We start from the raw sequence: 348 nt of genomic DNA on the forward strand, positions 1-348 counted from the left end.
CCAGAGAAGGACACACACTCTCACGGGCGCGGGCAAGTCAAAAAGTCGATTGAGAGAGTCGTCAGAAGTCGATTAAGAGTCGGAAGAGTCGTTAGAGAATAGTCGATATTTCGGTACGAAGTCATAGCATAAGTCGCGAGAAACGCTTTATATATTTGTATAACAGAATAAACGCTTGGTGATTTGTCCAGAGACATTGGAATTATCTTCTTATTAATGTTCCCAGAAAGTCCTTAGACCGGCAGTTCGAATCGTTGAAGATCGTCGGGACGGTTAGGGATATTTACAACGAAGAGAGGAAATCGGGTAGAAATTTAGTAGAGAGAATTAGTTCTAGTTAAACCGAAG

The sequence above is a fragment of the Odontomachus brunneus genome, unplaced genomic scaffold (genome assembly GCF_010583005.1).
Source record: "Odontomachus brunneus isolate Ranch 3 - 2012 unplaced genomic scaffold, Obru_v1 Obru_scaffold_257, whole genome shotgun sequence".
NCBI classification, from domain to species: Eukaryota; Metazoa; Arthropoda; class Insecta; order Hymenoptera; family Formicidae; genus Odontomachus; species Odontomachus brunneus.